The sequence below is a fragment of the Mustela lutreola genome, chromosome X, assembly GCF_030435805.1.
Source record: "Mustela lutreola isolate mMusLut2 chromosome X, mMusLut2.pri, whole genome shotgun sequence".
Classification (NCBI taxonomy): Eukaryota; Metazoa; Chordata; class Mammalia; order Carnivora; family Mustelidae; genus Mustela; species Mustela lutreola.
In genome coordinates, this window is record NC_081308.1 from 13931820 (window position 1) to 13955999 (window position 24180).

At 43.4% G+C, this 24180-nt stretch overlaps 1 long non-coding RNA gene across 3 annotated transcripts in view; it reads right to left on the reverse strand.

The window, feature by feature from the left end:
* LOC131821347 (uncharacterized) overlaps positions 1-24180 on the reverse strand; it is a 240401-nt gene that overhangs the window by 128605 nt on the left and 87616 nt on the right. For all 3 annotated transcript variants that reach the window (XR_009349883.1, XR_009349885.1, XR_009349884.1), the window contains exon 2: positions 14281-14373. This is a non-coding gene — a long non-coding RNA (uncharacterized LOC131821347). The remainder of the gene's footprint in view (positions 1-14280; positions 14374-24180) is intronic.

The window sequence follows — 24180 nt, forward strand, 5'->3', positions numbered from 1 at the left end:
AAAGGGAACGAGCATCAAAATTCAGAGATCACACGTAGACAGAGAGGCAGACAGAGAGAGGGGGAAGCAGGCTTCCCGCTGAGCAGAGAGCCCCACATGGGGCTCGATCCCAGGACCCTGCGATCATGACCTGAGGCTTAACCCACTGAGCCACCCAGGCGCCCCAGAATTTGCGTTTCTTACACGCTCTCAGATGATAATGATGCTCTGAGAACCACTAGTCTAGAGCACAGTGACACGGCCACAAAAAACCACAAGGGATGCTAGGTAATGTATAGCCAGGCAGGCGTGTTTTGTGGCTGAACAGAGGGACTCAAATGGAACAACACCGGTAGGTATTCAATGTGTGTGTCTGGCAACAACTGTTTTACTGTGGAAAAAGGCGAGGAATGGGGCGCCTGGGTGGCTCAGCTGGTTAAGCATCTGCCTTCCTCAGGTCATGGTCTCAGGGTCCTGGGATCGAGTCCCGCATCGGGCTCTCTGCTCAGCAGGGGAGCCTGCTTCCCCCTCTCTCTCTGCCTGCCTCTCTGCCTGCTTGTGATCTCTCCCTCTGTCAAATAAATAAAAATCTTTTTTAAAAAAGGGTGAGAGGATTGATACTGGTGATCAGCTATTAGCCTCCGCTGCCTCCACTACAATCCCCTTCTAGAGTTTGATCTCTGGCCCTGAGCGGACTCTCCCATGAGCTACGTAGAAATCTTTCCCAGACCCAGATGCCCCAGGTGAGGGAAGAGGTGACCAAGTAAAGGGAAAGTTGTCCTTGTCCCGTTCTGAGAACTCTGTATGGTTGGGAATATCCAGGAACATCTCCCTTGAGGCGTCCTGGGTGCATACGTATTCTCTGTGCTATGGTCCAAAAATGGTGTGAAAACACAGCTCTGGATGCCAGATTCAGTTATTCTCATTGAGCGCCATGCCTGCATAGCTCCAGAGGGAACCTAGAACCCCACACTGCTGTCCTGAACATGGGAAACCTCAGGAATGAGCTAGTACAACAAAACAGTACAGACGAACGGTTGTAGGCCACCAAGAAGACAGTCTAACATAACCACGTTGGTTAATGTCACAGTGGAGAGGATGCCACCATCCCCAAGTAAAGAGCTAACCTGAAGCTCTTCTTCACTGTAAGAAGAAGGTGACTTTTGATAGGTTCTATAATCAAATTGGAGCTTCTCTTCAACAGCCCATGCAATGCCCAGGCCACATGGGATGCAGCCTGATCATCTGTCTTTAGTCGCTGTGCTGAGTGGCTTGGTACAGTACACAGGTCTCCAGGGACATCAACGGGCAAGGATTACAATGGGAATTTGAGATACTTAAAAACCTCCTTCGCCTTTGCATTGCCATTTGTCAAATGAAGATTGCATTGTCCATCCTGGACAAGAAACAGTTTGGCGGATCACAAGGGGCATGGCTTCTGGGGTCAAACTCCTGCGTTCGCACGCTTGCAACCTGGGAGAATGGCTGCATCTCCTTGACAAGGAGGCCTCAGTTTCTTCATCCATCAAGTGGGGATGCTTATACCAGCCTTACAGCATATGGGCGGAGGCTTAAATTTCACTGGTGAAAAGGTCTAGCCCAGTGCCCAACCCGCTGTAGACACTCAACAAATTGCTGGTGCCTTGCCCAGTGCCCCCCACCCCCACCCCCACCTCCCCGCCACCCTCCTGCTCCTGTAAATGTCTTGCTTGGTGAGAATGTGGGTAGACCAGGAATAAGAAACTACTGAAATCTGCAGCAAAATAAAAGATGTATTTAGAGCCGCAAAGGGTTGGCTATGACAAGAATAGTCTGCATATGGGAATTAAGCCTCAAAAGATGGGAAAAAAAAGAGAGAACTTGGGCTGTATTTTAAAAAAGACATGCTTACTAAGGAGGAAAAATACATTTTTCTTCACCCCCGCCCCGCCATGCAGGTTCTTTTTCTCAAGGACTTCCACAAGGAGGGGAAAGCTGAGGTTCTTCGAAGTAAAGGCTGGAGTTCTCAATGCTCCTTTTCTCAAACCAGTTCTCATAGCTGGGCGTTGTTAGAGAAACTTCATGGACTGTAATTGTGATTTCAAGAATCACTGTACTAAGAGCCCTTAAACCACTAATGGAGAGAAATTTGGGTCTTTTCGTACATCCTGCTATTTCCTTTCAGATCATTAAAGTTTTCCTTATAGGAATGGCAAGCAGTTATTTCGATTCCCGTTGCAATGGCTCTGGACCAAGGGCGAGAAAGCATTCCTCTGTTTGCGGCCCAGCTAGAAATCCCCAGTCGTACAAGAAAGGAATCTTCCCCCAATAACCTCCTTCAGCCGCCGATGCTGGACCTGATTAATTCAGAAGGGCAGCGTCCAGGAAAATGCTTTTCATTCCAGCTAAGCTCTTTCTGGCTCTGTCTCTTTTCCTTTCTCGATTCAAGGAGTCTGAAGATGCACTTTCTAAAACATCCTAGCCTCTTACACAGGACGGGAACATTCAGTCCCACAAAAGGAAGACAGAAATGATTCCCTCTGGATAGCTTTTGACTCCAGGGATTTCTATTTCTGTCTTTCGGTGTCTTCAGAAGGTGAAGACAATTCTGATTTTTATGGCATTGGAAACACTTAGGGCAGACAACGACAATGGCCAAGAAACATGTCTGGGGCAAGACCACTGTGGGTCTATATATCTCTCCTCCTCTACCCCTTCGGCACCCCATTTGAGTGATAACACGCCCTCGGTGCTGAGCAAAGCAGGTTGATTTCATCCATTCCGCTCTCAGTGTTCTTCTTATGAGGAGAGCAAGACTGTAAAATGATGGAGAGGATAGTAAATTTTTGTTATTTATTGGCAGGACTTTCTATGCCCTTTGCTAAAAGCTCTCAGTGGGAGAAGCAGCAGCAAGGAGGGAAGTATTTCTTTAGCATAGTTGTCATTTTTCAGTGAATGGAATGTAGTTACAAAGGTCATAAATGCTGCCTCTACGTAGTCACAGAGTAGTATCACCGCGAGTGCCGATATTTCATACTGAAGTTAAAATCAATTAATTCATTAAAATTTCCTGGTGTTGGTGAAGCGGCTAAAACGGGGCTACCCACCGTTCAGGGGTATCGTAATTGTAGTATCCGCAATCCTCAGGGCTTGTTTCAAAATTAAGCACCCTGAGGATGTCAAGAGGTAGCACGTGCTTCCCAAATTATTGAAAACTGGTTTCATATCTGGCTGTAAAAATACAAATCGGCCTCTTTCACTGTGTGTCGGCTCAGAAAGCAGCTGCTTATGATATAAAAAATACCACGGCTGGCTGGTTTACAGCATCCAGTAGAAATACAGGGGTATTTTATGCATCTGAAGAAAACCATGAATTGGAACAAGGCAAGTTAGAAGAAAAAGCAGGAGTTCAGATTTTAGTGAGTGTCACAAAACACATCCCAGATAGCGGATCTGAGCTCTGGGCGGCTTCTCTGGCAGAAGCTGCTCTCCCTCTCCAAGTCTGCCCCCACTTCAACATGTGGGATCCCCCAAGGCCACCATCGCCCCAAAAGAATTCATCTTCTCCAACAGATATTGGGGCTGGTGGGAGAAAGGAGGCACTGCTGTTGTCTACAGAATTAAAATCAGGGAAATCTGTCTACAATCCTATTACTGAAAGGCACTGAGGTATTATCTAGTAGAAACACCCTTCGTGTGCGTAAGTACCAAGTCGAAATTCCCCAAACGAGGGGTACTGCCAACACCAGTGTCAGAAAAGTCCCTTATCTTATAAGGTGAGCCATTTCATTTCAGGGCATTAGACTATTTGTATACGAGGCTACCATTTAATTCCCTGTAACTTTACTGCATTGGCTGTAGCCCCGTTTTCTCCAGCTCCACATAATTAATGAGCTATCTGTACACTGCCTCATTCCATGGGGGATTTGAGGCAGTTTACGACAAATACAATGCACATGGCAGAGCCAAAAAAATAAAGAGGTGGGAGAACCCAGTAGAGAGATGAGAGTTGGAAAATCATACACCCCGGAGACAGATTCAAACCAGAACTGCTTTTTAGTGGGTCTTTTAGAGTTGTTAGAGGCAGCCTCCAAAGTGACTCTGTACTTCCTAACAATCAAAGGGAAGAGCCACTGGGATACAGTTTCCACGAGAGCAGGGATACGTGTGTGTTCTGTTCCCTGCTCTGCCCCAAACCTGCTGGTGCTTGGAGCCTAACAGGTGCTCAGTCGTTCTATGTTGGATAACGCTGAGAGAGGAAAGCACGTTCAACTACGAGATTCGGAGTGCTGGTGAGATCAAAAAGAAGGAAGTGTTCAGAAGAAGCAATTCCCAGAAATAAAACTTAAGAAAAAGTTCCTCTGAGCCCTCAAACAGGACAGAATTTAACAGTGGATGACGCCCTTGACAATTTCCCTGCAGTGGGTCAAAGTATGAATTTCCTCTGCTATTTTCTGTAATGATACTCCGTGTGGGCAGAGAGGAGAAGGTCCGCGTGCTGTTCAGTAAAAAGGATTTCGACAAGAGGGCAGACAATGCAATGCAAGGAAGCCTAAAAAGTGTCAGCTCAAAGCTTTTCAGAGGTCCATTTGTATACCCCCAAGGGTTTTGCTTTCTGTGTGAGACAGAGATTCAATATCCACTCCACAAACCCTATCATTGTGGGTGCCGAATTTACTAGAAGACGGGGATGGGGATAAAGAAGGCACGGAAAGGCCTTTAAACCCTCCCTACCCAAAGCGCCTATGAACCAGCAGCTCTGGGGGCACCTTGGGGGCTTGTTGGGAATTCAGAATTTCAGCCTCCAACCCAGGACTCCTCCGCTGGAATTTGCATGTTAACAAGGTTCCCAGGTTCATACATAGAAGCTGTTTGAGAAGTGCCTCTTTAAATGGATTATTGTTATAGTCAGAGAGATACAGATCTTTTATGAAGTAAAATGTAAAATTTGCATAACATTTAAAGACAACAGGAGAAACTTCAAAGGAGTTTCTCACCAGTGACTGGCAGCCCAGGCTACACCACTGGGGGGTTGGGTGGAGGGGGTGAGGTGGGGGGGGGGGATGTTGGCGCTGAGGGACTGTTCTGTCCTTAGAGGAAAATGGGACTGCTGGCCAAGCATGGCTCTCATTTTGTTGCAAAGGAAAATCTAAGCTCCTCAACTAGTTAAAGATAGCTCCAAAATCCTCATCCCTATGCCCTTGAGGTTTTTTTCTTTTTGATCGAATGCAACAACGTGTCTTTACTCATTCTTCATATCATAGGGTTAATGACAGCGGTGGCCTGACAAACCTACTCTCCAGAAAACAAAAAGTCCTGATTTCTAGCATTTGCCAATTACCATGGTGTAAATACTCCCACCATGGCCCATTTCCAGCTACCAAGGGTTTAATCAGCAGCCCCCAGATTCCTGACTATTTAGCAATTTCTAGAAGGCAGTACCACCGGCCGGCTCCAGAATACCATTAGTTCCAGACACTTTTCGGCCCTGCTGCCCATCTCAGATCCTTTGTAATTTGTCAGCCTGCCATGATCTGAGTGCAGTAATACAGACAGAGTCTGGCAGGTACCAAGTGCAATGGAATTAGCCTTCCCATTATACTATAATTAATGTAGGCCAAGATCACATTCAGTACTTGGCAGCCATGTATACTTCTGGCTCGTGAAGAGTTTATAATGAAGGTCTTAAGACTCCCCCGCTGCCCCACCACTACACTAATGTTAGCCCACGTCCCTGTCATACAGTTTTTGTATAGTTTAATTTTTAAAAAGCACAGTATTTACATGCATTCTTACTGTCTTTTATTTTGTTCATTTTAGCCCTTCATTCTAACTTGTAGAGAAGCCTCTGACTTCTGGGTCTGTCACTGATCATGGGATTTATTTGTTTCTATTCTGCATCTTCTACATATTTGCTGGGCTTTCCTTATAAGTGTTTATTAGAGTGTTTTAAAAAAGGAGAAAAGGCTAGGGTTAAGAGCATAGGGGCCAAGGGAGAGATGCCCCAAAATGTGCCACTTGCTCCTTTCATCCGCATTGGGCTCCACTCTGGGTACGGAGCCTACTCTTTTCTTCACTTTTCATCTTAAGTGTTTCTAAATAAGCTGTTTAATAATACACATGCAGATTATTTAAGCTGAAAACAATCAAGGCCCAAAAGACTCAGGAAGAAATTTTGACCTTCCCCCTAAGGGCCTTAAAGAATTTAGATAAAGGATCTGCTCCAGGAAGAGAGCTATCACCACCGATCACGACATTATAATATAAATTAGGAGTGGTGAACAGGGAGAAGTTTAACAAAGTTTGTTTGTTTAAATTCCTCTCTATGTCCTGTTGTTTCTAAATGGCCCAGCAAATATTTGTTTGTCAAATATTTACTTTACTCTTTTTCAGCTTTCTCTGAATTGCTTTCCCTGTCTTTGAAGTCCCAGGCCCCTAACCCCTTCTTCTGAGTTCAGAATGACATACATACCTCATTGTGCCTGAAATCTCATGAATTAGTAAATATGTAATCAAATTTTATTTTCTCCTGTTAATCTGCCTCATGTCAATTTAATTCTTCAATAAGCTAGAAGAATCTTGAAGGGCGGAGGAAAAAATTTTCCTCCTCAACAAGAGGAAGACCTTTACAACAGTTTTGGAGATCTAGCTCAAAATTGACATTCAAGACCAGACATGAATTTACATATCTATTCTATCATCCAGACCACACTCTTAGCTTCTCATCCACAAAATTATCATGGCAGTCCTGTTAAATGGCTTGCTGAGATTCAGATATACTGTATCTAAGGGATTCTTCTTGTGGGCAGTTTTAATGACACTATCCAAAAAGGGGAAAGGATGACTGAGTTTGGATTTGGAAGGACTTCTTAATAATCATCACTTTTCATCTGAAGTGCTCCTACATAAGCTATTTAATAATACACATAACTTTTCCAAGGACTCGAATGGTATTTCACTCATAACTGGAAGGTTTCACTGATACAGAAAACCAAGCAATCTGGGAGGGGAGGGGCTTGATCTTGGAATTAGACTCAGTTGCTGGTTTGGATGGGCAACCGGGGGCAGTTTGAGTGATGGGAAGAAGTTCTGACCAATCCATGGAACGTGGTGGGTGGAGAGTATAAGTCTTCACAGTGCTCTGGTAAAAGCAATTGGTGTCACACGGAGGTCTCTCAAGAGATAACAGAGAACAGAAGTGACAAGTAAGTATTACCAAGGAGAAGGTTCTGTACAATGACCTGAGGAGACTGGTATCAGGATCTCCTGTCCCCAAGTTGCAAACAGGTCCAAGAATAGATTCCAATATCTGAATTAGGGATGGGTGGTGTAAAGAAGGGCCCAGGGCCCAGAACTGAAGGATAAGGCCAAGGTCAGAGTGGGGATGATAATCCATAAAATATGATGGTGTACTAAAGCACTGAACTAGGTCCAAAGCACTGAACTAGTAGGACCTCTCTCACCAAAGTCACCTCCTGCCCCAGAGCCTGGGGTGGGCTGAACTTTCAAGGGGATATCAGATGAGTCCCAACTATGGGGAAAGGGAGGATGAAAAGGCAGAGAGCTAGCAATACTGCAATTTCCATTTTTGTAAAAGTAGGCTCCGTACCCACAGTGGAGTCCAATGCAGGACTCGTACTTATGACCCTGAGATCAAGACCTCAGCTGAGATCAAGAGTCAGTCTCTTAACCTACTGAGCCACCCAAGTGCCCCTGAAATATTTTATTTGTGAGAAGCATAGTATAATGCCAATTCAAATAATTAGACTCCAGAGTCAGACTCCCTAGCTCAAATCCTAGATCTGCCATCAACTAGCAATGTTTCTTGTTGGGCAGATTACTTAACTTCTCTGTCTCTGCTTCCTCATCTGAAAAGTGAAGACAGTATTAATACTTATCTCATAAGGCTGCTGTGAGGAATTGGTGAATCGAATGAAAGCACTCAGAACCTGAACCTGGCATCTAGTAGGTACTATAGACACATCTGCTACTAGTAGCATTTATTTGCCTTTTCTAGTTGGAAAATCTGGATATGTGCCAATCTCTAGCATTTCTTCCTTTCTCTATCATTTTCCTGGTAACTACCAGCTGCTCTGTTGCATGTTCTTTTAATGACCCCAGATATAATTTGCCCAGGATTAGAGATTTTTAACTTGTTTAAAGCAGACAGGGGCTATTAAAATATTATTTAATATCTCTTTGCTCCCTTTTTTCTGTGCTTTTAGTGGTTTAATAACACTTCCTTTTTTTAGTGAAATGTAGTTGACTTACAATATTGTGTTAGTTTCAAGTTCATCTTCACTCCCTTGTTAACCAGGTAAGGGCCCACATGACATCACTGTTGAAGTCTCACAGAAGAATCTGTCTTTTCTCTCATTCTGTTGTAAGATGATGATGATGATGATGATGATTCTTCTTCTTCTTCTTTAATATTTTCTTTCTTTGTTTGAGAGAGAAAGAGATAGCGAGGCGAGAGAGAACACAAGCATGGAGGAGAGGAAGAAGCAGGTTCCCTGTGAGTAGGGAGCCCGATGTGGGGCTCGATCCCAAGACCTTGAGATCATGACCTGAGCCAAAGGCAGACGCTTAACTGACTGAGCCTCCCAGGTGCCCTGTAAGATTATTTTTCTTGATGAAAACTACAGAGGCAAAATAAATTTGAGATTTCAGAGAGGTAGTCAATAAGATTTCAGGCCAAAATAACCTCTTGAAGTAGCAGAAAGTGGCCTTGAGAGGCAGTTAGAAGATCTGGCTTTGAGTCTTGCTTTCTGAATGAACAATGTGAGTGTGGCAAATAGTGTGCCCTCTCTGCCTCTCTGGCTCCTGAGTCCTCATTGTGTGTGTGTGAGAGAAACAGATATAGATATATATACATATATAGAGAGAGAGATAGAGAGAGTATTGGATGAGATAGCCTCCGTGCCTGCTGTGTCCACTATGGTAGTCACTCACCAGCTGTGGCTACTGAAAGCTTGAAATGCGGCAAGTCCAAATTGGGATATGTGGGATGTATACAACATATTCTGCATTTTGAAGACTTGTGGCAAAAATATTATAAAATATCTCACTAATGTTTCTATCTTTACACATCGAAAGGTGAATATCATATATATCATGTTAAATATGTTACTATAATTATATTCACCTGGTTTTTGTTTTTTTGATGTGGATACTGGGAACATTTTTTTATTTATGCATATAGCTCACTTTAGACTTCCTTTGGACAGCACTGCTCTATAAGATTCTGTTTAGCTTGCATTGGTGGTGTTTTCCAAAGTCGGGGATGACAATCAATAAGATTAGGTATGAATAGCACGATTTCTAGTGCCATTCTTGGCTGATTCCCCTTCTTCTCCCTAGCACCAGCTGGTGAGAATGGCCCGGAAATTTCCTGAAGGTGAATTATTAAACACAGTGTAGAAAAATCACCACGTCTTTTTCACTGAACAGAAATGTCAGCTGTTCATTACTATAACTCATTCCTGCCCCAACTTTCAAAAGAATGTAGCAAAGGTATTTATAACTTAACTTCTCAGTAAGGAATTATTCAAATTACTTGAAAAATATCACAGTTTATATCCTGAGTTTCATTGTGTATCACTTATGTGAAGTTGAAAAATTTGAACTCTGATTTTAGGAGACTGAAAGCATTACAATGGCAAAAAAAATTTCATTCCCAAACCAGTGAAGAAATGAGTGGAGGGGATTAGGAAATCAAACTAATGAACAAGACTGAGAATAAACATGAGAAGGAGGACAAGAGCAGATGAATGAGAAAGAAACTACATTTAAAAAGCATTAAATACCAATTTCAAATGAAATTAAAAATATACTCAAAATAATTCCGACTGGCACAGACCTCATTAAACATAAGACAACAGGCCTAAAACGGAGTCACTTATGCTAAGCCCCAAGTCACCAAACCAAGACTTAACCTGATTATAGTTTTAACCTGTTACAGAAAAAGAACCCTCAACCAGTCAATCAGGAATTGCCTGGTCAGCACAAGGTAGATAATCTGCCTGATGGACCCTTGTCCCCTAAAGGTAAGTGACCTTGCCACAACAGTCTGCTTTTTGCCTAGCATAACTTCCTTGTTTCTGCTCCCTTTTGCCTATAACAGTCTTTCATTTTATAAAGCTTCCTGAAGTGCCTTTCTCTCTGCTAGATAGATACTGCATGATTCATGACTCATTGAATAAAGCCAATAAAATCTTTAAAATTTACTTCGATGAATTTCGTTTTTCAACAATATGGATTCTCGGGGGGTTAATCCAATAGCAATGATTTATAGTCCCAAAGAAATAATATGTCAAAATGAGAAATCCCACAGTCAACTTCCATGCCTGATGTCACAGGACTTAAGACTTTGGGTTTATCAGTGACATTATGGATATGAAATCAAGATGTTTTACTTCCTGACTCTTAAGAGAATAAATGCTTTTTCCTTAATTTACTCTAAGTCTACAGCCAAAATTTGTTTGGTCCAGACCATGATAAATAAAGTGGGACTATATTATAAAGAAATGACATTTCCAAGAAGAGAGAAATAAAAACAACACACATGCACGTGCACACGCTTTAAAAAAAAAAAAATTCTAGGCATTAGAAATAGTCTACAATGAACCTATAAGTTTCTATTAAATCACCATCTTGACAACCAAATTTATGCACTTAAATGTGTAACAGACATTACATACCATTTTGGACTACTTTCACCCCCATAGCTATGAATGATGAGTGTGCGGGGGAAAATAACACTGTGGCAGCCAGTAATATATAGGTTTGGATCATAAAACAAAATATCAAAACAATTTCTTGGTTTTCCCAAATAGAAGGCATTTTGGTTTTGCTTCTGGGTTGGGGTGAGAGTTCAAATAGGGAAAGGAATAGAACTAGGAAGGAAGGGCCCCGAGATGGACCTTTTCAGCTTGAAAATATTGCCTTGAGCAGCTTCAGGTCTTGCACATAAAATAAAATGATTACACTCTTTTAATTGACAGACACTTGGCGAAGGTTGTCTTGCTTTCTGGATTCAGATTCAATAAAGTCTTCCTGAGGAGCTGCAATCCTCTGAACACTCAGCACATTAAATGTCAGCCAGCCCCTCCAACTTGCTGGGCTCAAATCATAGAAGTTTCATTTGCTAGAGGTCAGAGCACACAGATCAGCAGGGGCCTCGGGGGGGAAAGCATTCTGGGTCCCATTTATCATTTGAGGGCTGTTTGCCTTGCATTATTTGCATGGGTGGCTATCTCTGCCATAAAACCTGTTTTGTTTGCTTTCTAGAATCACTTCATCACTAGTTGCAAATATTACAATGCATTTTGTGTGGTTAGGATATTGTCCTAGGAACAGGAGCAATAAAGAGAAAGGAGACAGAGTATCAGCATCTAAGAAGCTTATATCGTGGTTGGGGAGAGAATCAGTCGAGGGCCAAAAGAACACAAAAAGTAATGTAAGTGTGGTAGAAGGCCAGACTTGAATTTCGGGGGATTTGGATGTGAATGGGCATGATCAGCACACCGGTTGGTTGTATGTGCAGCTGCTTTTAAAACGTCCCTCCCAAACAAGACAGCAAATGCCAGGAATAACACCCTTTTACCAGTAACAAAGCATAAGGGAATACTGATCTGAGTAAAATCCAACAGTTACACTGTCTCTAACCCAGCCCTAAGGAAACACTGCTTGAATTCTAGGAAGAACAAAAGCTATAAGTAAACATTTACTTTCACTAAAACTGTAGAACACTGGAGAAAGAACATGCTTTGAAACCCTTCTAACAGAGCGTAACAACTGGGGACCAGGTCATCACTGCTATTCTCCAAATATTTCCTCCTCTCCGTGTTCCGAGCACATAAGTTAGAATCCATTTCTTGGCCCGCTTGTGTTTGGGTGAGCCTGGTGGTTAATTTCGGCACATGGCTGGATCTATGGAAGTGGGCACAAAGTATCAAGATCTGTGATTCTCATGTTGACACCCACCAAAAAGCATCCACCATGGAGGAGTGCTGACCAGCCATGTAGACAAAATGACAGCATCATTTTGTTAGCGGATGGCATCCAGACTTTGCCATGGGCCACCACAGAATTGGCACGAGGGAAACAACAGAGTAACCACAGGGGCAGAGATGGAGGTCCCACATGGGCCCAACAGGAACCCAATACTGCCACCTCAGGACGTCCAGCCTGTTAGCACAACAGACCAATGCTGTGCCTCCAATATGGTACGTCTCCTTGAGGAGACTGATGGGCCACTTCCTAACAGCTGACTTCATTTGGGTCATCTCCACCTTGGAAAATCCAGCAGCTCATTTGCACAGAAATAGGTATTCATTCCACATCAAGGTTTGCCTTTTACGTCTGCAGAGCCTCAGCCAGCTCTACTATCCAAGGGTTTTACAAACTGCCTGATGTGCGAAAATACAATCCTATATCACACAGCACCTGACCAGGATGCTTCATTTCACAGCGCTGAAGGTAAGGGAGTGAGCCCGTGATCACGGGACCCACTGCCTGCATTACATACTGTACTGTGCCAAAAGCAACCAGCCACCACAGAGCGATGAGATTACCTGCTAAAGGTACAGCAGAAGTGCCTGCTCAGAGGCAAGACTCCGTGGAGACGGAATGCCACCCTCTAGGATTAGGTGTGCACACTGATTCAGAGACCTCTGTGAGGTCCTGTACATCGGTCCCGGAACCAAGAAGTGGAAGTAGGAGGGATCTCACCTGCCATTATTCCCAGTGACCTACTGGGGGGGGGGGGGATTTGGTGCTTTCCATTCCTCTGCCTTTGGGTTCTGCTTGATTAGGATGTCCCAAAGGGCCACACTCTTGCCACACAAGACCCCTTCAGAGGACACGGCAAGAGGCCACATGGACACTCTGTGCTTCCTGTGTCTTGGGCTCAGCAGGCAAACAGAGGAGTTGCCATCTTACTGGGGTGATTGACCCTGTTCAGTAGGAAGAGGTAAAGCCACTTTCACATGGCAGGGGTGGGGAGTGGGGTTAGGGAAGAATGTACATGAAACCCAAGTGATCTGCTTGGGCACTGGTACTCCTTCGTCCAAAGGAAACTGAGGATGGATGAGTGCATCAACCTCAGTCTGTGAAAGGCTCAGATGCCTCGGGAATGAGGGCTTAGGTCACATCACTGAGCAAACCACTGAGACCAGCAGTGAGACAGTGGCTGCGCTTAAAGGGAATTTAGAGACCGCAGTGGATGAGGACGACGACAAGGACCATTTGCAGCCCCAAGTCCGACTGCAGAAACAGGGGCCATAGTTCATCACATTAAACTCCCTATTCCAAGCTTTCTCTTCAGAAGACCTGCAGGAACCCCTGACTAACTGCTCCCTGAAACTGTACGGAGAGGTAAATTTGTGTCAGCCATGGCCATGGAAACATAGTCCTTGATTACTCAGAATCATTTCTCCATCAACCCCATCCACATCCCTTCCATCAGGATTACAGAGACTTGGCTCTGACCCGAGGTCCTCGTGGTCAAGCACATCAAGTACCTGTCTTCCATACATCTCCACTCCTACCCCCATAGAAATGAGTTCTGACCTCCTAATATGCTTTGCCTCAGTCTCCTTAATATCCCCTTGGGCAGACCACTGTTCTCTTGCTATCTACCTTAGCTCTCTAGGCTTTTTTTTTTTTTTTTCTAATGATTCTCTTCATCACTGTGCCTATTTTGTTCCAAATAATTATGATTGTGGAAAACATACATGGAGTTAAAGCTGTCTATACTGTATTCAGAGTCAGGAGAGCTCGCTACTTAGTAGGCATTATTGGTTACTTAGATTCACTTAGAACAGCGAGGGACTGGGGAGTGCCATACATACTTTTCAAGCCTGAACGTACATGTCCTTTATTATATTCACAAGTTCCCAATATCAGAGCGAGGATCCACCTTTGTTCCAGTTTATCTTCGGGTTTCAACCTAACACCCACCCAGGGGCACGGGAAACAACCACGTGGCCACTGCCATGTGTAGATCGTCTTGCATACATGGCAGTGACATATGGGCCAGAGCCCACGTTCCCCTAGCTGACCCTCTTTGTGGCCATTTGTGACGCTTGCCACCTGCTCCCAGACAGAAACCGTATCTAAGTGTATATTTTTATCAAGGAAGGGGATATTTACCTGGATCACCCTTCAAGGAAGTGAAGCAGTTTCTCGTGGTATTGCTCCAATTTTAGGTCTAAATGCTAAGGCTAATTCTCCCTGAATTAGGTCCCTGAGGCACCACACCTGCTTGCCTCCCGAGAACTAGAGAAAAGGCACTGGCCATCCAAATTCCATGCAACTCACCAGCACGTTGGTGAAGAGGTGTTCAGTGGCCTTGGTGTTGGACATGGGGGAGCACTCAACAGGAAGCTCTGCTACAGGATATGATGCTAGAGTCTGAAAAGAGGGAGGAGACAAAACAATGAGGAAATAAGGAGACAGCTCAGAACAGGGGGCAGACCCCAACAAGAACAGAGCACGCATTCTTTTTCAAATGCATAAGAACTTTTGCCAAAATTTACCATCCACCCGTTCAGTTCATCAGTTTCCACCAATTTCAAAGGATGGAAATCATTCAGAATCTGATCTCTGATCACAGTGATCTTAAGCTAGAAATTAGTAACAAAAAGACTACTAGAAAGTTCACAAGTGACTGAATATTAAGCGATGCACTTCTAAATAATCCATGAGACAAAGAAGACATCACAATGGAAATAATAAAACATTTCAAACTAATGATAAGGAAAGACAAGCATATTGACACCGACGGGTGCAGCTGGGGCAGTGGATAGAGGGGATGTCATGGCTTTAAACGCACGTAATATGAAAGATGGACTGAAAATCAATGATCATGTTTCCATTTCAGAGTTAAAGAATAACAAATCAAATCCAGAGAAAGTAAAAGGAAGGAAATACTAAAGCTGAAAAAGAAATCAGTGAACAGAAAATAATAGCGCCTAATCTACAAAGCCAAAAGTTGGTTCTTTGAAAAGATTAACACAATTGATGCACTGGAAGGTACCAAGCAGCCTTCCAAGCCTGGCGGGGTGGGGGCGGGGGGCAGTGGGCAGAGAAGAACATCAAAGTTTGGGTAATGCTAAGCTCACAAAAGGGAGAGGAATGAATACTGAATTGGGCCCAAACTAGTCTGTCAGCGCATGTTAGGGGCTAACTTGTGTGGTTAGGCAGGGTGTGGTCCATAGGTGGTCAGCCAGCTCCGCATAGTCAGGTGTGAACAGGACATCAGCAGCCAGCAAGGAATCAGCTCCTGAGCTGAACAAGGAGAAGCAGAATCTGTGGGGGTGTCTGTAGCAACCGACTGCCCGCCCCCACCCCCCGCATCTCTGCTTGGGAAGTCTGGGGTTTTTTGGTGTATGAATATTTATTATTGTCACGTTATCACCATCAAAATTTACAATCTTGGTCTTTCCTTCTTTCCTTTGACTAAAGCCAAAAGAGAGAAACTGGCTACTTTGATAACCTTAAAGCAAATTCTAGGAATGTCACTGACAGCCTGACCTTTGCAACCAAATCCAACAAGCAGAACCTCATTGTTTTCCTCAGTAAAATTCAAGCAACCATCATTGGGTACAAAAGCTGTGAGTTTTTGGCCATTCTTGGTCAGCAGACCCTGATACACTTCCTTTGAAGATTTTCTTTTTTATTTGACAGAGAGAGATCACAAGTAGGCAAAGTAGGCAAAGCAGCAGGCGGGGGAGGGGGTGTGTGTGGAGCAGGCTCCCTGCTGAGCAGAGAGCCCCATGTGGGGTTTGATCCCAGGACCCTGAGATCTTGACCTGAGCCAAAGGCAGAGGCTTAATCCACTGAGCCACCCAGACGCCCCCCCCCCCAACCCCTGATACACGTCCTGATGGCAGAATTTGGCTGTTTGGCTTCAACCCCTACTTAAAAAAAAAAAAAAAAAGTTTGACTGATTGATGAGAGTGCGTGTACAAGTAGGGATAGGGGGCAGACAGGAACAGAGGGGAAGGGAGAGGCTAACTCCAAGTGAAGGGGGAAGCCCGAGGTGGGGCTCAGTCTCACACCCCTGAGATCATGACCTGAGCTGAAATGAAAACTCAGATGCTTAAGTGGCTGAACCACCCAGGTGCCCCAGCAGAATTTCCTCTTACGTTTCATTGGCCCAGATTGGGACACGTACCCTTTAATAAGTCAATTACTGACATAGAATTGCCATGATTGGCCCAGACCAATTTAAAAAACTATTTTATTGAACCATAATATACTTAAAAATATGTATATTCCTTGATGCATTTTTACGGAGTGGGTCCACCTTTATAGCTAGCGCTAAATAAGGGCTTTTTAACCTTATTTGTGCCAGAGACTCCTTTGGCAATGTGGTGAAGCCTAGGGACCCCGTCTAGGAATGTTTTTAAACGTATAAAGTAACATGTGTAGGATTACAATGGAGTTCAGTTACTTAGAAATGACATTATTAGAATTTTAATGCATTCATTTAGGTTAATTAAGATTAATTTGGTCATTCAATAAATTTATGAGATAGTGGTATATGTGCCTCTTTATTAACACATTAAATAACAAAATCTAGTGGCACCTATAATTACTACAATAATTCTGAATTGCTGACACGTGTAAAGGATTCACCTGGTGACAAAGTCACAGGTCTTACTGATACACTAATGTTGTTTGTTGCCTACATTTATTATTGAAGGAAAAGCTACATCTCAGTTAAAGGTTAGTGGAAATACAGAAGTGGGTTTTTTTTCCCCATGCCCAGTCGCAGACACCTTAAATTCTATTTATTGACCAACTAAATGTTAATGGATCCAAGGTTAAGAACAGGTGGGCTTTAGACTCTGCAGCTGAAGTGGTCTGGAGGGTGAACAGCTGAAACCATGACCCACTGCAGCAGATGAAGGAACATGAAGCTTTGGGTCCTGCAGATCCATGCCTTCCTCCATTCACTCAACGACTCTTTATCATGTACAAACTATGCATTAGGCACCATGCTATGTACAGGCATACAGTAGAGAATTAAAAGACATAATCTCTCCCCTCTATAGTTTTTAGACCAATGCAGAGGAGAGAGAATAAAGAGGGAAAGAGAGGTGAAGTGAAGATTTAGAGAGAAGGCAAACTGGCCATTCGTTCTGGAATCCAGAGGGCTGGTTCAAAGCAAAGGATGGGCAAGTCTTTAGTTGATTTTTTTACAGGTAATTGCCAAGAATTTTTCCTGAGCAAAAGCAGACTTTCAGGCGGGGACACTCTGGACTCCTGGCCAGCCCTTTTCTGGGATAGCCCTGACTGTCTTCGGTATAGTGGCTGATCCCACTTAATAGGACACTGTTCCAATGGAATACTATGCAGCCATCAAAAGAAATGAAATCTTGCCATTTGCGACAACATGGATGGAACTAGAGCGTATCATGCTTAGCGAAATAAGTCAAGCAGAGAAAGACAACTATCATATGATCTCCCTGATATGAGGAAGTGGTGATGCAACATGGGGGCTTAAGTGGGTAGAAGAAGAATCAATGAAACAAGATGGAATTGGGAGGGAGACAAACCATAAGTGACTCTTAATCTCACAAAACAAACTGATGGTTGCTGGGGGGAGGGAGGTTGGGAGAAGGGGGTGGGATTATGGACATTGGGGAGGGTATGTGCTTTGGTGAGTGCTGTGAAGTGGGTAAACCTGGTGATTCACAGACCTGTACCCCTGGGGATAAAAATATATGTTTATATGGGGCGCCTGGGTGGCTCAGTGGGTTGAGCCTCTGCCTTCGGCTCAGGTCATGATCTCAGTGTCCTGGGATCGAGTCCCACATCGGGCTCTCTGCTCAGCAGGGAGCCTGCCTCCCCCTTTCTCTCTGCCGGGCTCTCTAGAGCCTACTTGTGATCTCTGTCAAATAAATAAATAAAATCTTTTAAAAATATATATATATATATATATATGTTTATAAAAAATAAAAAATTTAAAATTAAAAAAAGACCTAAAAAAAACAAAATAGGACACTGTTCACTAAAGATCTCTATGACTTGCCTCGCCTTTCCACCAAAGCTTTCTGCCAAAGCCAGAAGTTCATCTTTCAGTGATTTGCCTTAAGATGCTATCTCTAACAACACATTGTATGTCCAAGCAACAGCTTATGGTATCAGTGACAACACCTCAGGAGACACCATGATGCCCTGAGAAAACAAAGCTTTGTTTCTTCCTTCCTTCTTTCATTGCAAGATGTTTATTGAGCACCTGCTGGATAGTAAGCATGATGCTGGGAGCAAGGGCCACGGGATTAAAAAGACATGGCCCTACCCCCCAAACAGACAACACTCTAGTGGAAGGACACAGGCATATAAACCAGTAAAGGTCAACTGGTGTCCCAGCTGCTGGAGGAAAAGCCTCTGGGAGTTGTAGGGGGATACAAAGACTGGAGGCCAAAGTTCTTCTAGGTCTGGAGTGAGGAGGGGGGCAGGCAGAAAGGGTTTCCTAAGAAGTTGGTTCTTTTTTTTTTTTTTTTTTTTTTTTTGACAGAGAGAAATCACAAGTAGTTGGAGAGGCAGGCAGAGAGAGAGAGAGGAGGAAGCAGGCTCCCTGCTGAGCAGAGAGCCGCATGCGGGACTCGATCCCAGGACCCTGAGATCATGACCTGAGCCGAAGGCAGCGGCTTAACCCACTGAGCCACCCAGGCGCCCAAGAAGTTGGTTCTTAAGCTTCATCTTGGAAGGGAGTGAAGAGAATGTTGCTAGATGGTCAGGAAAGAAGCGAAATTCAGGACGCCTGGGTGGCTCAGTGGCTTAAGGGTCCAACTCTTGATTTCAACTCAGGTCAGGATCTCAGGGTTCTGCGATCAAGCCCTGTGTTGGGCTCTGCGCTTGGCGGGGAGTCTGCTTGAGATTCTCTCTCTCCCTATGCCCTTTACCCTGACTCTCTCTCTCTCTCTGAAATAAATAAAATCTTAAAAGAAGAAGAAGAAGAAGAAGAAGAAGAAGAAAGGGCTTTCTCAACTACACATTCCCTACCCATCATGGCGTACCTCCACCCACAGGAGCCATGAATTCCTACTCGAATCCCCAAGAAGTCTGTCCTAAAATTAGAAGCAGCCATCATTCAACCGTGCTTCCCTTATTCCCTTACTTTTTTTCAATGGTGCTTGGAAACATGTGTGCCAAACAGACATTCAGATGTCTGGGGAAAGACATGAAATCAGAACTAGGCAAACAAGCAAGAATCAGAAAGAGCCTGACAAGAGCAAGGGAAAAAATGAAGTTAGTATTTCCATGTTATATAAGGGAGCATGTATTTTTTTAAGTACTCAAATCATCATGAGTGAATCAAATTTTATATCTCCTTGTACTCGCTTACATGGTTTTAAACCTTGGCTGCAAAGGAAAATCACCAAGAGTTTTTAAAATGACCAATTCCTAGCATATACCCCAAACAATTAAACCAGTATCTTTGGGGGCAGGACACATGCATCTTTATTTTGAAAACTCCCCAAGATGTAGCCCAAGTTAAGAACCAGTGCTCTGTGATCGGGGGTCAGTAAGTTTTGTCTATAAAGGGACAGAGAGTAAATATTTGGGCCTTTGCAGACCATACCATCTGTTGTGACCACACAACTCTGCCACTGTGGTGTGAAAGCAGCCCAAAATGATACGTAAATGAATGGTGTGGCTGCGTGCCAAGAAAACTTGATTTACTGAAACCAAAATGTGAATTTCTTAGAGTTTCTAGGTGTCATGAAATATTCGTCTTTGATGCTTTTTCGGCCATTTAAAAAAACATAAAAACCATTGTGACTTTACTGGCCATACAAAAAGAAGAGGCTGGTGGATTTAGCTTGCCAGCATAGCTGCTGTTTCCTGCCATCAGAAACACGAGATACCAGAACGAGGAGAGCAAAATGGGAGGCTTCCATGGCCCCCTTGGTGCAACATCAACTTGAAAATAAAGCACATTCCCACAGGCTGAGCATTTCTATCTTCATCCCAAAATTTCCCTCTAAAACATCAAGCTTAATAGTACACACACATGGCTAAAATTGTATCACATTGCTCTTTAAAAAGATGCAGGTAAGGTAGACAAGATATACAAAAACGGGTTTTCAAAATATGATTCTATAACCCGATGCAATATCCACTTTCAAATTGCCCATCCTGCAGCCCGCTCTGCGATTTCATCAAACTGGCAGAAACAATTGGATGGGGTTGGAAAGCGATGACTTGCCAAATGTCGCTTGAGCCAGCAGGGGCTGGAAACAGCCTTGCTGACGAGGCTTCAGCTCAGTGAATGCACACGCAGCTATAACCAACCTGTTCTCAACCAAGTAATCACCTTCTCCTGGGGAGAGAAAGCGGTATTAAAAAACTGCGGAAAGACAGCACACTGCGGTGGGGGGGGGGGGGGAAGAAGGGGACAGAGAAAGAGAAAGAAGAGGGGGCTAGAGAGGAAATAAGTTCCCAGAAGAAGAAGAAGAAGAAGAAGAGGAGGAGGAAATCACTAAAATCCCATCTGAGAAAATTGTCCAGGAGATGGGAAAGGAAACTAAAGCGCTGGCAGGTGAACAAGCCTGGCTTTTAATGGCTTAATAATAGGGATGTTTGGTAACCAATGAGGTTAATGCGCAAGTGACATAAAGCAGCAGGGGGTCTTGCAGGGGACCCGAAGCACATACTAATTGAAGGACATTTAATACAGGATAATGTCAGAAAGATAGGGCTGCCACTGAATCCACTTCCCTACATTCACAAAGGATGAGCTGGCAAAATTTAATAGCTTGGCACTGTCACTTGAGAGAAGCAGCAGTATTGATGGAAAAGTCTTTTTAATGTGGGAACCAGTCAAGGGGAGGAAGCAAGAAAGGAAGGAAGGAAATGAGGAACAGAGGGAGGGAAAAGAGAAGGGGGGAAGTTAACAAATGAAGTGTTTAATGACAGACCCTGTGGCTGTGATTTCAGGGTTAGGGAGCTATTATCTGCCATTCATTGGAAAAGACCCTCTCAGGGCAGTTGGCCTGTAGGCCGGCTTCTCAAACTTTGATATGCAAACAAATCACTCCAGGATCTCTTTAAAAGGCAGACTTTGATTCCTTAGGGGTGGGGCGGGGCCTGAGACTCTGGGAATTCCAGCAAACATCCAGTTGTGATGCTGCCTTGTAAGGACGGCACTTGGAGGAGCAAGGCTCTAGGTATCATAGACGCCAGTCACAAGTGGCTGCTGAGCACCTGAACACGCCTGATCTGGGTCCCCTGGATGGCTCAGTCTATGAAGCATGTGACTCTTGATCTTGGGATTGTGGGTTCAAGCCCCATGTTAGGTGTAGAGATTACCTAAAAATAAAATCATTAAATATATATTTATTTATACATTAAATATACATATACACATACATACATACAAACACATATACACATATATGTGTGTGTGCATAAATATGTGTGTGTGTATATATATATATGCCTGGCAGTGCCTGGGTGGCACAGCATTCAACTCATGGTTTCAGCTCAGGTTAAGATCTCAGGGTCCTGGGATTGAGTCTCATGTTGGGCTCCATGCTCAGTGTGTAGTCTACTAAAGTTTTTCTCCCTCTCCCACACCCTCCCCCCGGGCTCAAGTGCGCGTGTTCTGGCGGTCTCTTGCTCTCTCTCACATACATACATACATAAAATATTTTTAAAAATACATGCCTGAGTGGCACAGTCTGGTGAGCCTCTGACTCTTGGTTTCAGCTCAGGTCCTGATCTCAGGATCTGCTCTCAGCTTGGAACCTGCTTGGGTTTCTCTCTCCCTCTCCCCTTCTCCCCCAATTCTCCCTCTCTCTCTAAAATAAATAAATAAATCTGTAAGAATATGCCTGATCCAACTTAAGAAATGTTGTAGATTCCAAAAACCAAGTAGGAAAGACTCTAAAATATGTCATCAATAATTCTTACATCAATCACACATTGTAATGATACTGTTGTGGATATACTGGATTAAATAAAATACATAATCACAATTAGTTTCACCTGTTTCTTTTACACTTTTGTAAATGTGACTTGTTGAAAATTAAAAAACCACACATGTGGCTCATGCTATATTTCTGTTGGACAGCATAGCTTTAGGCTCTTTCTTTGTTTAAAAGATTTATTTATTTGAGAGAAAGAATGAAAGCAGGGGGGAGGGGCAGAGGGAGAGAGAATCTACAAGCAGACTCCCTGCTGAGGGCAGAGTTCCACATGGGGCTCAATCTCATGACCCTGAGATCACGACCTGAGCCAAAATCAAGACTTGGCTGCCCAACCAACTGAGCCACCCAGGTGCCCCACTTTAGACTCCTTCTGTCCACTCTCTCATCTAGTTTAAGTTATAAGAACTGTTCTAAGTAGTTTGCACAGTTGAAGTGCAAGCAATAGACAACACAGTCTATCTTCGCTTCCCTTTCCTTCTCTCCCCGCCCTCACCAGGAAAATATAAGGAAATCTTAGGCACTTTAAGAACAGGTGCCCATAAGCTCATTGTCCCACACTAACTCATTCCTCATGCAAACATTTGCTTCAGCAAAGCCCCTGGCTCATTCACTAAAGCAACCTTGACAAAAATAAGATACCAATGCTGTGCTCAAGCTGATAGTCTACAAGAGCAGAAGGACAGGTAAACGAAGACATACACTACAGTTTCTGCATGCTATAATATTAGTGTATACAACAGACACAGAAGAGAACATGATCTAAGCCAGTCCATTGGCCAGAACTTTCTTCTTTTCTGGATATCATCTATGTGACCTTAAGCAAGTGCCCTGAACTCCTGCATCTGCTTAATGGGAGTAATAATAGTGACCTACCTCAGAGTGTTGGTATGGAAGTCAAATGAGTTCACATTCTGGTCAGTGTTTGACGTGTAGTAAGCTCCATACACGTTAGCTAAATAGACTTGACTGACCATTGTCAATCCGCTGGTCAGTGTTTTTAAGCATAAATTATCTAAATGTAATTACGACCTCATCCCAATGACTCTCTGAAATTCAGTACTAAGATGCTGCAAATGACCCAAAGGTCAGATAACCTGTAGTTGATTCATACATCTGAATACTATACAGCAATGAAAAAAGAAAGAAATTACTGCTACACACAACACTGTAGACAACCTTCACACATCTAACTTGAACAAAAGAAGTCAGACACAAAAAGGTATACGTTGTGTGGCTCCATTTATATAAAGTTTAAGAATATCCCAAACTAATCAACGGTGAAAGATTATCTGTACTTTTGGGATGTTGGTAATGACTGGGTGGGGGGGATCTAAAGTAGGCTTCTGGGTGCTGGCAATGTACACCTTAACCTAGATGGTGGTTACACAGCTGTATTCACTTTCTCAAAATCTAGTGCACTATACACCTGAAATTTTCATACTTTACCTTATGCATATTATTTTACAATTTAAACGAAAAAAGTTGCAGAATTGTTTTCTAGACTTTCAGCTGGAAAATCCAGCCATGGACCTCAAAACCTATGTAACAGTGAGAGGTAAATCTGAACACTTTCATAAGATTATGACATTCGTGTTGCTTCTGCCCCAATTCTTTTGATTTCTGACCCAGAATTTAGTCCTTCTAAGACTAGGAGAAATGGGTAAGTCTGGTAAGAAGGTTAGAAAGATGTAGGAAAATCAGAATAAGAGCCCTAGGAACCCCCCAAAAGTAAGTGAAGAGCAGCCTACATAGGTCAGAGACTAAAGCATCTAGAAAGAAACACTGGCCAGGTGGTTCCCTTCAGACCCCCTTGGGAAGCTGAACCTTCTTCTTTCCCAAGGTTTTCCTAAACACTTGCATATCTTAGAACTTCACCTTCAGGGTTTCTTTAATTTCCTGTGGGACTAGGAGGTCTTGCAAATTCTTTCCTTCTTGCATTTTTAAGAAGCACCGGGGGTATTTTAAGAGGATGGGGCTGTTGGAGGTCAGATGGTATCTTGTATTTAAAAGTCAAATTGACTTAAAAAGAAGACCTTAGAGATTATCCAAAGGGCATAGCAGAAGGACCCAGAATTGAGAACAGCCTTGCTCACAGCTGTGGGAAAATCATCTAATGCCCAAGAGGCATATGTGAAGAGAAAGGAGTGCTCCTGGTTATTTTTACTTTGTCCCATAACCAATTTATTCATTTGAACAATTGTACTTTCTTAATAATCACACACTATTTCTAACACAAACAAAAATGACTTTCTTAAATTTTATGACAATAATC